General features: G+C 38.8%; 1 protein-coding gene and 1 non-coding gene across 9 annotated transcripts in view; both read right to left on the reverse strand.

The window, feature by feature from the left end:
• The window catches only part of Lrrc7 (leucine rich repeat containing 7), a 479632-nt gene that overhangs the window by 431336 nt on the left and 34350 nt on the right, over positions 1–13946 (reverse strand). The gene's annotated exons all lie outside the window — the stretch shown is intronic.
• LOC114707621 lies at positions 7872–8002 on the reverse strand. Its single transcript, XR_003736680.1, has one exon. It is a non-coding gene; the product is annotated as a small nucleolar RNA SNORA68 (small nucleolar RNA).

The raw sequence follows: 13946 nt of genomic DNA on the forward strand, positions 1-13946 counted from the left end.
TAAGACCTTTAGAAATTCAAACAACAACCTTTTGTGGTCTTTAGCGTTTTCACTTCTTGAGGTTGTGATTTACATGGCCCCAGCATAATGTCAAAGCACTGCCCAGCCCCTACACAAAAGAAGGCTGATATATAGCCGTGTAGAAATGGTGTGTGATAGGAAGGATTACTGAGGCAGCAGTTACAGTGTTGTTGGACAAAAGCCCAATGTTAATGAACCAACAAAAATATGTTGAGAGAGCCTGGGGTGATTGTTCAGTGGTTAAAAGAACTTGTTGCTCTAGCAGAAGACACACATGGTAGTTCACAAATGTCTAAAACTCTAGTTCCAGGAAACACAAAACTGTCTGCAATGGACACAAATGTGGTACACAGACATTTATAAAACAAGGTTATGTACTGATCAGTCAATGAAGGTATAACCAAAGGTTTATATGAGCCTACATTTGTCTTTCCCTTATAATCCTTGCTTTGGAACTCACTGACTCAGACTCTGAAGTTGCAATTCTACTATATTACATGGCATATGTATAAATAACAAGAATTGACTATAGCAATGAATTTTTATATTAAAATAAATTTAAAATTACTACAAAGCCAAATAACATAAATAAGTCAAAGCATAACTTTAAAAAAATCTAGAATTCATATAAATGTAAAACAAGTTCCTAATGAAGCTAGAGAATAAGGAGGGGGAATTATATGTATACTGAAGGGCAAGAGTCTGGATCCCATGATCAGCAACAATGAAAATGGGCAAAATGGGCAAACTGAACTGAGAAAATCCCTGTGGTAGATCCAAGGAATATTCAGACCCTTCTAAAGCAAATATGAACCCCTTTAGACCTTCAGTCTAACCATCAATATTTCAGAACAAAAAGGATAACTCAATTGCTTAAACATCATTACAGAGGATTAGTTAAATCTTGATCACTGAAAATTATTGAGGGAAAAATGGCCCTGTGTCTTCTACAAGAAAAAAGCAAGAACTCTTAACGGAAGCTCCAAGGCTCTGCTTATAAGTTGTACCCCATAGTGCTGCAGGTGAAATAACAGAACACTGATTCTTCTTTAGAATACCTTGAGCAAGTTAATGTCAGTCTTCATAGAACAAGACGAGCAGAACCATGACTGTAGCTGAATCGGGCTTTAGGCTACTCAGGCTCCATTTTAACATTCTTTATCCTTGCTTTGTATGTGTGAAAAAATATGGAAAATTATTTTGGAGGGCAGTGTACATATGTACAATAAGAAGTTCTGAACAAAGTTTTGAAGCTACATAGGTTATAATAAAGCCAGGTCACCTTACAGATAGGCTCCATTGCCTATGTTTTTCAGTCTATTCAGACACCAACTTCTTCACCTATAAAGCAGCAATTGTAATACTCATACTAAGGTGCTTTTAAACTCCTGTACTGCCTGTTTGTATTTCTGGGGACTACTATCAGTTGGTTTTTCTTTATAGTAAATTTTTTTGTCAGAAGAGATTGAAAACATGCAAAGACTAACGTGATGAATTATTTTTTGCTATTGTGCTTAATTAATCCCTTTTATGAACATGTAGAAGTGAATCAGATTTGAATCATCAGAGGATAAAGTACTGTCTAGCTGAATGCATAGACTGGAAGCAAGATTCTAAGAGCTGTAATAAACAGCCCAAGGTCAAATGTAGAGTTCATCCCCTTCCTCTCATCTTCCTCTTTGCTTTCATAGATTCATTTTTCTTCAACCTGCAAAGTCTGAGGTTTTCAGGGTGCCCCTGCTTCATCTTCAAAGATCCCAAGACCTGGGCATGTTTCTCATGGGAAAATAAAAATCTTGTAAAAATCACATTTTATTTAGGCTATATGAAATTTGTAGTTAAAATTATTTTTTTCTTGCTATGCAAAATGTGATGGCCAGTCTTTGTTGTCAGTTTTACTGTATCTGGAATCAACTAAAATCCAAGCAGGTGGGCATACCTGTGAGGGATTTTCTTGATTGGATCCTCTGAGGTGGGAAGATCCATATCTTCCCACCTTGTGGCAGCCTACAAAAAAGGACATGGAAGAAGGAAGATATTGTGTTTTGCCCACTTTCCCTTACTTTCACTAGCAAGTTCATCTACCCTATTGCTGAGGAATTCCTTCATTAGTATTAGAATCTACTTCTTTGTGATTCCAAAACAGACTGAAGACCAGTTGAGATATCCAGCCTCATGAACTGAATGACTATTGGGTTGTTGGTCTTTCTATTGGGAGACAGCCATTGTTGCATTAGCTGGACTACAGCTTGTAAGTCACTCTAATAATGTCATTCTATCAGCTATGCTATTTTAGATAATCCTCATACACAAAGCTAAGTATCTGTTCTAAATCAGAAGGGTGTCTTCCTTACATTAAAGCTCATGGAGAGAATGTTGGGTAGTATTAATAGATAATCACACCCTTCCTGTATTTCCATCATTAAATGAAACTTCTGGTCTATTGTAAGAATGCAAATGTTAAGATGGTGAAAATATATTATTCAAATGAAAAAATTCTCAAAGAATTAATAAAATATTATTTTTAAAAATAATGTAAATACTTACTTGATTTGTTGGTAGATACTTGTGGTGATATTTTATCTGTGTACCCCAATAAAGCTTCACTGAGGATCAAAGGAAAAACCAGCCACTATATTAAACATAGATATCAGGCAATGGTAGCTCACACCTTTAATCCTATCACTCAGGAGGCAGGGAAATATCTGGACCTCTGTGAGTTCAAGGCCACACTAGGAAGAGAGCCAGGTGGTGGTGGCACATGCCTTTAATCCCAGCACTCAGGAGGCAGAGGCAGGTGGATCTTTGTGAGTTCCAGGCCAGCCCGGTCTACAGAGTGAGTTTCAGGAAAGGCGCAGTTACACAGAGAAACCCTGTCTCGAAAAACCAAAACAAACAAACAAACAAACAAAAACCGTAAAGATCTAGAGGTCTGTACAGACAGACAGGAAGTGACAGAGCTGGGCAGAAAGAGGAAGTGATGTAGCTGGGCAGAGAAAGGAAGTGAGATGGCAGGGATAGAAAGGCATATAGGCGTGGGTATGCAGAAAGTAGGTCTCTTTGGAGGCTGAGGAGTCAGTTGGTAAGGTGAGGTTGGCTGTGGCTTGATCTATTACTCTGATTTCTCGGTTTTCACCCCAATACCTGGCTCTGGTTTTTTTTTTTTTTTATTAATGAGACTGTTTAGCAATTCATCTTACTGATACTAGATATGGCAGGTTTCTACTCTGAAACACTTTTTAGTAATAGTATTAAGGGGCCATAGTAACATGGTTGGTTAAATGGACTCTGCTTGTACCAGCTGGCTTCAGGGTTGCATTATAGTATTACCTCCCATCAGCCAAATAACAAGCACCTTAGGGAAGTTCAAATGAAATTTCAGAAGTCCTAAGTTACAGCTATGCTGCCATAGTCTTTAGAACATGGGAAGGAGGACTGAGGCATAAGATGGTTAAGGAAAGTGCCTTAGAGACATTCCTTTCAGAATAGTAATGAAGACATAAATAATGAAGGAAGGGACTTGTTAAAGACATAGTCTTTTAGAACTGTAAATTGGCAAGTAATATCTAACACTTGAATGCTGTTGAGAATTTATCCAGACAACAAAATTCCCATTTTAGATTTGCCAAAGGTATAATTTAAATGAGAGAGACAAACCTAAAAGATCAGCCTACAAAAAAGCCCAGGTTTAGCAACCTGAGTGTAGGCACGCAGCTAACAGAAGCCATGGGGAAGCTAACTGCTTGATGAAATTGCAGGGGGAGGGAGGGGGGCTTTCACATTTCTTAAAGTTTGTTTTTAAACCATTAAAACAACATTTCCAAATATGGTTATGCTTTTACTGGATGTTTCTGAGATTCATCTTGCAGCTATTGCCTCAGGAGGAACAGTGCCACACACTTAGTAGGTGCGGGTTATTTGTGTTTAAGGAAAGAGCAATTTCAGAACAAGAAGAGTCCACTGGGAATATACAACTTTGGGAAAGGCCTCAGCAGTGGCCAGCATCTGGGCTTTCTCATGAATGACTAACCAGGTCCTCTTCAAGAAGCTGGCTTCTAGAAAAAGGGGACCATTCCAAGAGCTACTACCAGTTTTTCTCAAGACAGATCAGAAATTCACTTTGGACACTAGTGTTCAGGTGAACTCCATCTATAGACAATTCCAATGACAGGGCTTTGTCTCATTTATTTTAAGGAAAAATTTCTTTAGACTAAAAACATTTTTTATATTTATTCATTTTCTTGTTTGTTTGTTTGTTTGTGACAGGGTTTCTCTATGGAACAGTCCTGGCTGTCCTGGAACTAGCTTTGTAGACCAGGCTAGCCTCAGACTCACACAGATCCTCCTGCCTCTGCCTTCCAAGTGCTTAAAGGTGTATGCCCAGCTAAAAACAATTTTATTTTATTTTTTTGAGCATGAGTGTTTTACCTGCACGTATGTGTAGCTAGTGTGTGGTTGGTGCCTGAAGCGGTCATAAGGGGGTGTTGGATCCTTGGAACTAAAGGTACAGATGGTTCTAAGTTTCCATGTGGGTGCTAGGAATTGAACCCTGGTCCAATGCAATAGCAACAAGTGCTTTTAACAACTGAATCAACTCTCCAGCCCTCAAGGGAGGTTTTAACAATCTGGTAAATTGGGTACCTTGTAGGAAGAACACAAATTCTAGAAAGTTTAGAACCTATGTGAATTATCTGTCATTTTTATTTTCTAACATCTCTCACAGTCAATACCTTGACTTCTACAGGCACTTTTTAATCTATGTTATTTTTATCTCACAAATCTTATAGTGGCCAAGTCACCCTAAAACCTGCTGCCAGTGAGATAACATAATGGAAGCAAAACAGGGATAGTGGCATATTTAGAACTACTGACAAATAATTACAGCAAAACTGATCGATTCACAGAGAGAGTTGCAAAAATACTGCAATCCTTCATCAAAACAAAAGCTGTCCTTAATGCTGTTATCCCAGGGTTCTGCTTTCTGTTACAGATAATCCAATAATTCAGGCTACTAAGTCAAGCTAAGGTGTTAAGTGCTCTGTCTTGCTTCAGAATATCACTTCTATAACTCATCTGCCTTTTACCCATGAGAAGATCTATTGATTAACTTTAAAAGATGTGATTTTTTTTAAAGTCCACTTATTTGTGGTGAAAATGATTTTGTTTTTCAGTCCCAAGGTAAAATAATGGCATTTGTCTTCATGGACTAGAATTAAATCAACAATGGCTAGACAATATAAAATACAATTAGTATATTGGGTAATTTTTGAGAGATGTGAGGTTATAGATTTTTTTTAATTTGAAAAAATGTGTATCTATGAAAATTCTTAGAAACAACAATGTAAAGGCCATGATTTGGATTTTTAAAAATATATCTTTAGTGGAAATAGAATTGCATCAACTTTTCCCCCCCTTAAAATTCCCAAGAATATAATTTATTTACCAGGGTCCAAAGAAATGGAAAAAAATCAACACATATTATACAATATCAAAAACTTGAAAAAGCAAAAAAAAAAAAAAAAAGAAAGCAATTATAAGCCTGGTATTTGAGTTTTTATAAGTATTTTTATACTTGAAGAAAGAATTCATTTATTTTCTAACTAACTTGGGGGTACAAAAACTGGAATTATTGTTTAATATCACAAGGACACAGGGCTCCTAAGGATGAAAGAAGGGTTCATGTTCAACTCAAAACAAGGAAGTCATGGTGCTGCCTTGTCTGCCACTACATCCTGTATTTTCCAAAGAACACATCACAAATTAAATTAAAACAAGAAACCTGAAGGTTACTAAAGAGTTATTACCAAACATCTAGATCCTAGAATCTACAATCCAATAAATGAAATGGGAATTCCTACTTATTTTTCTTAAAAGCTAATGTTCCCATTTGTTTTGAGGATTAAGATATTAGTTAAGCAGAAATTACGTGTGTAAATATCTATTAAAATTATTCCAGTAATGAGACATTATAAACATAAGCTATAGTAGGTATAGGAATTATTCTTTAATGTAGTGAAAATGCCTTAATGTACAATTATTTTAGCATGCCAAATTATTTACAAGAAAATTTATGGATTTATTTCTGACTTATCTGAATTTTGCTTTCTAGACTATCTGCACTGAGATGAACGCTGGCTTCAAAACATACATCAAAACTTTATGACTGAACAAGACCTTATTTGGAAATGTGGTCTTTGGATCTTGAGATAACATAGTGGCCTTATGGTGGGTCCTAAATGTAATCAGGAGTTATAATATAAAAGGGCAGAAAAAGGGAAAAGGACTCAAGGAGCAAGCTCTGTGAAGACACAGGTAGAGAAAGGGACAGACACTGAAGGGCTAGCCCTGTGAAGAAAAACTTAGAATTGGGATTATGTGGGCATCAGCCAAAGACTGCCATGGGTTTCCAGAGCCCTAACCACTATGAAGGAAGCCTGGAGTGGACTAATCTGTTAGAACCATATAGAGGAACTCACTGTCTCACACCTTAATTTCCAGCTTCCTGCCTCACCATATCACAGTACCAAATTCCTGTTCAAGTCACCTGGTATGGGGGAACTTACAGCCTCAGAAAACTAGCACAATAACAAAAATTAATAATGGAAATCAATAACTTAAAAATCAATATTAAGCCGGGCGGTGGTGGCGCACGCCTTTAATCCCAGCACTCGGGAGGCAGAGGCAGGCGGATCTCTGTGAGTTCGAGGCCAGCCTGGTCTACAAAGTGAGTTCCAGGAAAGGCGCAAAGCTACACAAAGAAACCCTGTCTCAAAAAAAAAAAAAAAAATGTTAAATAAAAACCCCAGGAAGTCTAAATATAGACTGTATAACCCACTTATTATCTTTGAAGTTTTCTACAAATCTAAATTAATTATAAAATAAATAGTTGTTTAACAAGAAATAAGGACTGCTATATTACCTGACATAGATGATTATATCAAGAGGCAGAGTGGCTTTAGAACATTAAAAGGAGCCTTCTGGCTCCCATCTTCCTGTTCTGCTCAGAGGCACTTGCTCTGTTTCTTCCTTGCAATGAACTGTTTTGCAGACCTCCTATCATGTCTCCGAACTAGGTCTAAGCCAACATTTACAAAGAGGTTGAAAGGTCATTATAGGTGGGAGCAAACTTGCTCAGATCTGCAGCTAGAAATAAATATACCCTTCTTTAACACTTGTAGGCAATGCAAATACCTGGGGCATGGCCACGAGGGAAGGAGGAGATGGGGTATCATGAGCACCATCCATTGCATTTAATGTTATCTCACTGTCTAGTGCACAAACAGCAATGGCTAGACCCAGGTTCCAAGGACACCAGATGTCACTTACACCAGATTCCTTTTCATCTGTTGGAGAAACTTCCTGATGAATGAAATATCATTTTCTAAAGCTTTTGAAAATAAGTATTTCATTAGCAGTCTTGCGCCAAATTTAAAAAACCTGATAAACAGCTTACAACATAGTTTAGGAAATGAAGAATTCATTCTATATTGTCATGGCCAGATTTATAAAGTAAACACTGGAGTAACACATCCCTAGCAATTCTGTGTAGTTTCCAGAGAAATCCTACCCTGTGTAGTCTTATAGACTAAAGAACAACACTGTAACAAGCAGCCAGGAGCGCTGTCTGACTCTTTAGAGCATGGAATTATAGGCACATGTAGGAAAATGGAAAGAATACTGAGCCCCAGAAATATGGGTGAGCGGCAACCACTAGGCTGGTTATTGACCTTCTCAGAGGCTTTGTTTCTCCATTTGTCAAGCTGAGATATGCTCTACTTCTTCCCTGTCTGGACCATAACACTTAGATAAAGCAAACATCTCTAGGCTAGTTTTCTTTCTTTTTTTTCCAGGACTGTAGAACCTCCTGACTCACTCTGTGGGGCACCGGACAGCCTCCCAAAGGCAACGAAGCCCCTTTGCTGTGTGTACCACTGTTTAAACAGCTACTACAGGCAGCGGTAGTTCTTGGGTTGGATGCCATAGGCTAGTTTTATATTCATTCCTTTTCTTTTCTTTTAAATGAGACTCTTCCTGTAGCATCAGGCACATATAAGCGAATAGTCATGCTTCATTTACCATGCTAAGTCAGGTAAGAAATAAGTGAACAAATAATATTAATTGCACTGTGACCTAAAATAGTCTGAAGATTGGTAGACATAAAAGAGATTAAGAAGCTCAGATGGGTCAATCCCAATGTTGAACAGAAGCACCAGAAGCCTGGCCTGAGAATGCAGGTCATGATTGGTATCCACAAACTAAGTAACTACATTCAGTGTCCCTGTGCACATGGTCGCAAGAGACACTTTGGGATGTGCAATGGTTAAATTTATATGTATATTTCTAGACCACCAAGCTCCTATAGCTAGCTGACTAAACATTTGTTTTCATTAAGGTGCTTATAGGATGAGCTTCACACTTAAGTTAATGTACTTTGAATAAAGAAGGTTATTTTCTGCAATATGTAGCTTCATCCAGTCTGTGTGAAGTCTTATTGGGAAAATTCAGTATTGGGGCTTGAGATGGTTCAGAGGTTAGGAGAGAGCGCTTGCTACTCTAGCAGAGCACATAGATTTTGTTCCTAGCTCTCACGTGGTTGCTCAAACGGTCAGCAACTCCAGTTTCAGGGAATCCAATTCCCATTCCTGGCCTCTGTATGCACCAGACAATGTGGTTCATATGCATAAAAAACTTTAAAAGGAGAAAACTTTAATGCTTCAATTTTAAGGAAGAATTTGGCCATCAGACTTCTCAGACTTGACCTGTAACTTATCTCTTGCCTTCCAGCCCCAGGAGATATTGGCTGACCATACCCCAGTCATTAACTAAATCCTGAATCTCAATTTCTCTGTCTCTCTGTCCATTTCTCCATCTCTGTCTCTGTCTCTTTCTCTCAATCTCTATCTCCCATTTCATGACATAGTGGAAAGGTTCATGCAAGAAAAACCAAAGACTGCACCCCTGCCAGTTCTGCCCCTTGCTGGTTCACGATAATGTTCCTTGGTTGCTTCCTATCTCCACACCCACTCCCTGGCTACTATTTTCTACATTCAGCATACAGGAGGAGTCTTATCTCCCTCACAGGATAGCTATGTACAGCAAAGTGAGTAGAAGATATTTTCTGATTATAAGGTATAATACTGGTAATTGAAATTATTTTATTGTATTCTGCATCAATCATATTGCATAGCCACAGCACTCAATAACATATTCATAGTATCTGCTGGAAGAAATTCAGTTGATGAGACAAAACTTCCCTGGAGGAACACAGCATATACCTCAAAACCTAAACTTTTGCAATATTCTTATGAAAAAAAATCTCCTGTACAATGAAAGAATTTTACATATCTGCTGAATATAATAGTGAGTTTTCCCTGGTGCCTACTACATGCCAACTCAACATTCAGGGGCTTTGTAAAGTCTGTTAGCACAAGATATCACTGTCATTGCATGTTTTAGTTTTTCTTTTTAAACCAGATCAAGGCATACTGCTTATCATTTTACTGTCTTGCATATTCCTGGAAATTAAGTTTCAGGGTTACAGAGAAATGAAGCTTAGAAATCTGCCAGTCCTTAGCAACAGAGAAAAGGCCTGGCTTTACTAGAAAGCTGTAATTTATGTCACTGTGGCTAAACACATCTTTTTATGTATGTCTTAGTTAATGGTAAAACACATTAAACTTACATTCATTTACCTTGTCCATTAACAGAGACTTGCAAAAGAGGAAGGAATTAGGTCTTCTTGAAGGTCTCTGGTAGTTATTCATTTGGAGGCAATGGGTCAGATTGCCTGGCTTCGTTTCTCCCTGTGTTCCACAGTTATGATTGAAATGACTTCACTGAGGAACACAGTATTCAAAAAGATGAAAACTATAATAAAAACATAACACCACCTAGTCCATTGTATGTGATCATCTGCTATGGGATGGTCTGTATGTCAAATCTGTTGCTCTGATTGGTCAATAAATAAAACACTGATTGGCCAGTGGCCGGGCAAGAGGAAGTATAGGCGGGACAAGGAGTAGAAGAATTCTGGGAAGTGGAAGGCTGAGTCAGAGAAACTGCCAGCCGCCACCATGACAAGCCACATGTGAAGACACCGGTAAGTCACAAGCCACGTGGAAAAGTATAGATTTATGGAAATGGATTAATTTAAGCTATAAGAACAGTTAGCAAGAAGCTTGCCACGGCCATACAGTTTGTATGCAACATAAGTCTCTATGTTTCTTGGTTGGGTCTGAGCGGCTGTGGGACTGGCAGGTGACAAAGATTTGTCCTGACTGTGGGCAGGGCAGGAAAACTCTAGCTACAATCAATTCTTTGAATTAATATCCAAGAAGCTGTTTTGAAGGGAAAGGTAAATGCACATAATGTGGAAGAAGCCTGGATGATTAGGCTTCTCCAGAAAGCTTCACTCTGCACTTTCTCTCCATGCATTTTGAAACCCACGACCATAGATATTTCAGTGGACAGCAACTTGCTGACAATTTATTACACACTAGGCATTTCCCCGGGTGTTTGGCACACTGTTTAATACTAGGATTCAAATTAAATCTGGAAGATACATTACTCAAATTGGAGCTCATGAAGCTACTCCTGTTAAACTGAAAAAGAAGAAGTAGACAAGGGCTGGAAGGGTGAAGACAGAAAACTTCACAGATTTTTCCATTTTATATTAGACAATAAGTCATATTATTTACATATGTTGTCTGTGACTCCCAGCAATCACATCTACTGGAGTGCAATCTTTCCCATTGATAAAGAACCTGGGACTCAGCAAAGTCAAGTAGCCCATCCAAGGCTAGCTAGCCTGTGATGGGGTAGGACTACTAGGAAGGCCACTGTCTTAGTTAAGGTTTCTGTTGGTGTGATGAAACACTATGGCCAAAAGCAGCTTGAAGAGAAGCGGATTTATTCAACTTATGTATCCTGAATCACACGCACTGTGGGAAGCTACGGTGGGAATGGAAACTGTGTAGGGAATCTAGAGGCAGGAGCTAATGCAGGAGCCAGGGAAGTGTTGATTACTGGTTTTGCCTCATGACCTTTTCAGACTGACTTCTTATAGCACCAAGTGTAGTAATATTATGTTCCCCAAAATATTGTGCACCCTAATAAACTTATCTGGGGTCAGAGAACAGAACAGTCACTAGATATAGAGGTCAGAAAATGGTGGCACACATGCCTTTAATCCTATTACTTGGGAGGCAGAGATCCATTTGAATTTCTTTTTTTTTTTTAATTTTTAAAGGTATTTATTTTAACTACACATGGTTTGGGGGATATATAGTAGTAATTAATTACATATTTACTGCACAAAATCCTTAAATAATGTAGTTTATACAACTTTTTATCTTAAGTAAATCAGAAATGATGATGAAAAAATACATTTTGACTACATAAAGTTTTATTGATCTTATTTTCAGATATTTATTTAGCTTTATGGAAATGAATGGATGGTTATCACCTTCATATAGTTTCTGTAGATTTCAGAAGATAGCATTTGATTTCCTGGAAATAGAGATACAGTTAATTGTGACCTGCCAAGTGTGTGATGAAAATCCAGCAAAAGTCTTGTGCAATATCAGACACTCCTCTTAAACTCTGAGCAATCTCTCTAGTACCTACACACAAAATTTAAATTGTGTGCTTATATTATAGTATTGTTTTTTTATTTTATTTTACAATACTATTCAGTTCTACATAACAGCCACAGATTCCCTTGTTCTCCCCCTCCCTGCCCTCCTCCCCTTCCCCGCAGCCCACCCCCCATTCCCACCTCCTCCAGATCAAGGCCACCCCCGAGGACTGAGATCAACCTGATAGACTCAGTCCAGGCAGGTCCAGTGCCCTCCTCCAGATTGAGCCAAGCATCCCTGTATAATGCCCTTCAACTGAAGAATGGATAAATAAAATGTGGTACATATACACAATGGAATACTACTCAGCAGAGAAAAACAATGACATCATGAGGTTTGCAGGCAAATGGATGGATCTAGAAAAAATCATCCTGAGTGAGGTAACCCAGACTCAGAAAGACAAACATGGTATGTACTCACTCATAGGAGGATACTAGATGTGGAACAAGAATGACTGGACTGCTACTCACATCACCAGTGAGACTACCTGTAAAACAGGACCCCAAAAAAGACACGGGGATCACCCAATGATGGAGAAATGGATGAGATCTACATGAACAGCCTGGACATGAGTGGAAGCAATGAAGGGTGAGGGTCGAGGGAAAGAGAGCAGGAGATCCTAGCTGGATCAAGAAAAGAGAGGGAGAACAAGGAGTAGGAGACCATGGTAAATGAAGACCACATGAGAAAAGGAAGAAACAAAGTGCTAAAGAGGCCCACAGAAATCCACAAAGATACCCCCACAAAAGACTACTGGCAATGGCTGAGAGACAGCCGGGACTGACCTACTCTGGTGATGGGATGGCCAAACACCCTAATAGTTGTGCCAGAAACCCCATCCAAGGACTGAGGAATCTGGATGCAGAGATCCACAGCTAGGACCCCAGGGGGAGCGCTGGGAGTCTAATTAGTGAGAAAGTAAAGGGTGTATATGAGTGAGAATTGTTGAAACCAAGGTTGGATAAAGCACAGGGACAAATAGCCAAACGAATGGAAACACATGAACTATGAACCAAAGGCTGAGGGGCCCCCAACTGGATCAGGCCCTCTGAATAGGTGAGACAGTTGATTGGCTTGATCTGTTTGGGAGGCATCTAGGCAGTGGTACCAGGTCCTGGGCTCGCTGCATGAGATAGCCATTTGAATTTCTGTGAGTTTAAAGCCACACTGGAAACAGCCAGGCATGGTGACTCGTGCCTTTAATCCCAGGAAGTGATGGCAAGAAGCAGAAAGGTATATAAGGTGTGAAGACCAGGAACTAGAGCTGGTTAAGCTTTTAGGCTTTTGAGCAACGGTTCAGCTGAGATTCATTCTGGATGAGGACTCAGAAGCTTCCAGTCTGAGGAAACAGGAACAGCTGAGGAATTGGAGAGGTAAGGTGGCTGTGGCTTGTTCTGCTTCTCTGGTCTTCCAGCATTGACCCCAGTACCTGGCATCAGGTTTGCTTTATTAATAAGAACTTTTAAGATTTGTGCTACACACCAAGGACCATCTGTTTAGAGCAGGCAAACCATGCACAATGGGTTGGGACTTCCCTCATCAGTCACTAATTAAGAAATGCCCTGCATGCTTGCCTACACCCCAATATTAAGAAGACATTTTATCAGATAAGGTTCCCTCTTTTCAGATGACTCTAGCCCATATCAAATCGACATACAGCTAGCCAGTACAACTGCAGGCCCTCATTCTCTTTTGTAAAACTTCTCATTTGATGGGGACATAGATGCTATTTAAAGATTGAAAAAGAAATACAGTAAGAATTCTTAAAACCATCCCTTTATTTTTTATTTTATCCATCGCCTAAAATACTATCCATAGGGAAAGATATTAGAAAGTAGAAATTTAAATAGCAAATATTTATTGGTTTACATAATTCAGTTTTATAATATAGCCAATGAAATTTTCTGAAGCTGATTACTCTGAGCAGTGCCACCACCATACCATGGAGTGGCTGCAGGTTCCACCAATGCTATGATGTTATCAGCTCTTGGTGCACTGCAGAACTCTGGCATCAGAGGAAGAAAGGGAGAGATGATGCTATACACATCACTCCTCTCCATTCACTCTGGAAGGAATTCAAGGCACATTTGTGGGTAAACTGTGCAAATTTATTTAATATTATCTATTACCATTCCTGTTCTCTGATTAGGTACAAGATATATTTAGAAGGTTATTTCTAAATAAGGACATGAGTGGTCCAGTTTTCACTAAATAAAGTGATTGATTCTTGTTCACTTGAGATGAAAGAATTTAATTTCAAGCTGTAAATTTATAGTCACCACCCAGTCA

The sequence above is a fragment of the Peromyscus leucopus genome, chromosome 6, assembly GCF_004664715.2.
Source record: "Peromyscus leucopus breed LL Stock chromosome 6, UCI_PerLeu_2.1, whole genome shotgun sequence".
Taxonomy (NCBI): Eukaryota; Metazoa; Chordata; class Mammalia; order Rodentia; family Cricetidae; genus Peromyscus; species Peromyscus leucopus.